Below are 2,500 nucleotides of genomic sequence, written 5' to 3'. Positions count from 1 at the left end.
ACATATTCATAATGATGATGGTGAAGATGATGAAAATAACAAGGATAATGATAATAAGGATGATGGTACTCATGATGATGATGATTATGATAATGATTACGACCGTAATGATAATATTTACAACAACAACAGTAACAACAACAACAATAACTTGATGATAATAATAATAATAATAATAATAATAATAACAACAACAACAATAATAATGATAATTATCATTACTAGTAGTAGTAGTAGTGTCATTGTTATTTTTATCATTATTATCATTATTATTATTATTATCATCATCATCATCATTAGCATTAGCATTATTATCATCATTATCATTATCATTACTGTTATTATTCATAATAGTAACGATCAAACATTTCGCTCTACTAATCCGAGATTCCGAAATACTTGTTGTATAGGTATCTGCAGATTGAGTGTTAAAAAAAGAGAAGGTAAATCAAGGAAAATTATGTTAATGTGAGTGTTTTTTTTTTTTTGTTAGTTATGCATGTATGTATGCATGTATGTATGTAAGTGTTTGCATGTGTGTGTGTGTGTGTGTGTGTGTGTGTGTGTGTGTATGTGAGTGAGTGTGCGTGCGTGTGTGTGTGCGTGTATATGTACGTGATTGAGTGAGTGCGTGTGTATGTGCGTGTATGTGAGAGTGCATGTATATGTGCGTGTGTGTGTATGACGCAAAGACAGTCGCCTCGGCATCCGTCGCTGTAAACCACGAACGAACACCCGAGGCCAGATGACGATATGACGAATGGCGTCATTACACTGTCTGAACGTAACGAGAGATAATTCGTATTCATTGTGAGTAACCTATACATCCGCTCCTGTATTTATGAATGCATTCCGTGTTCATTCATGTTCTTTTGTTTCCTCGCTCGGTTTTTCTTTCGTTTTATCCCTGTTCATCTTTTTTCTTTTTCTTAGTGTATATTCAGGTCTAAGTAGATTCAAAGTATTATAAGTTATCAGTATTAAGGCTGTTATTTTTTTTTATTATTTTTTTTTTTTTATAGATCTGATGAAGATCGAAGACGAAATAATAATGGTAATGACGATTAAGATGATTTCCTGCAAGTGTGAATTGAATTGGATTTGTCAGTCTTTGATAAATAGAGATTGAACGATATTGTGCAGAAGGATCAAGAGAGTTTATAGAGAGCTTTGTATTTGTTTCTCGTTTGTTTCTAAGAACGAATGTTTACGTTAAAAAGTGTTTTCAGTAATAGGAAAGCAGATGTTAAAATGGATGGATTTTTTTTTTTTTTTTTTCTTTGCTTAACATTCTCTTCGTTATTTTAGAGTCATGATCGCTATCTCATAATTGTGTTTATCTTTTTTTTATTTCCTTTTCTCTCATTAGGATTGTTGCTTACTCTTCCTTTATCCCTTTTCCTGCTCCTTCATCTATTCTTCTTTTGTCTTCTTCTGTTTCTTCATATTCTTCCTTGTTTTCTTCTATTATTATTTGATTAACCTTAATTTACTATTATTTTTTTTAAACCTGTTATTCTATTTCGTCTGATACTTGCTTTTTAAGACGGATTTTCGGGGAATTTCTGATCATTATGGTCTATTTTTTTCATCTTCGTCTTTTTCCCCTTTTTTTCAGTAAAAAAAAAAAAAAATGAAGACAACTGTTAAAATACATAAGAAACCTTGTAGCTCCGTTGTTATCTACAGCACCCCTCCCCCCCTCCCCCCTCACGCTCTTCCAACCGCCCTGCAGCGTGCAAAGGGTACAAAAAAAACCGCCTGCAATAAATCTATATCAACAAGGGGCATGTTCCTACCCTTTGTAGATGCGCGAGGATGTGTGTCTATGTCTATGCATCGCGGCGGGTCCACTTGTCAGCTACTTTATAATTCCTTTTTTTTCTTGATTTATTTTCTTCTTTATTTTTGTTTCTCCTTTTTTTTTTTTTTTTTGGAGGAAGGAGGAGGGGGAGGAGGGGGGTTGGGGTGAGGGTAAGTTCGATGCCTTGTCTTCCTTATCGCGATTCGTATCTTTGGCTATAAGGATGGAAGGAGGAGGTCGTGGCGGTGAAAAAAAATAGTGATGGCGGGGAATAGCTTGGGCTTGAGAGACGCTCGGCCGAATATGGAGATGCATTTTTTTTTTTTTTTTCAGGAAGGTGGGTTGTTAATGTTTTTTTGTTTTTTTTTGGTCTGTCTTTCTTTGTCTAGTTCGTTATTTCTATCTCTTTTACATTCTCTTTCTCCCTCTCTCTCTTTATTTCTCTCTCTCTGTCTCTGTCTCTGTCTCTCTCTCTGTCTCTCTCTCTGTCTCTGTCTCTGTCTCTGTCTCTGTCTCTGTCTCTCTCTCTCTCTCTCTCTCTCTCTCTCTCTCTCTCTCTCTCTCTCTCTCTCTCTCTCTATATATATATATATATATATATATATATGCATATATATGTATATATGTATGTAGGTATGTATGTATATGTACATATATATATATATATATATATATATACTTATACATATATATATA

Source organism: Penaeus chinensis, chromosome 33 (genome assembly GCF_019202785.1).
Source record: "Penaeus chinensis breed Huanghai No. 1 chromosome 33, ASM1920278v2, whole genome shotgun sequence".
Taxonomy (NCBI): domain Eukaryota; kingdom Metazoa; phylum Arthropoda; class Malacostraca; order Decapoda; family Penaeidae; genus Penaeus; species Penaeus chinensis.
Note: the sequence above shows the minus strand (reverse complement) of the source record.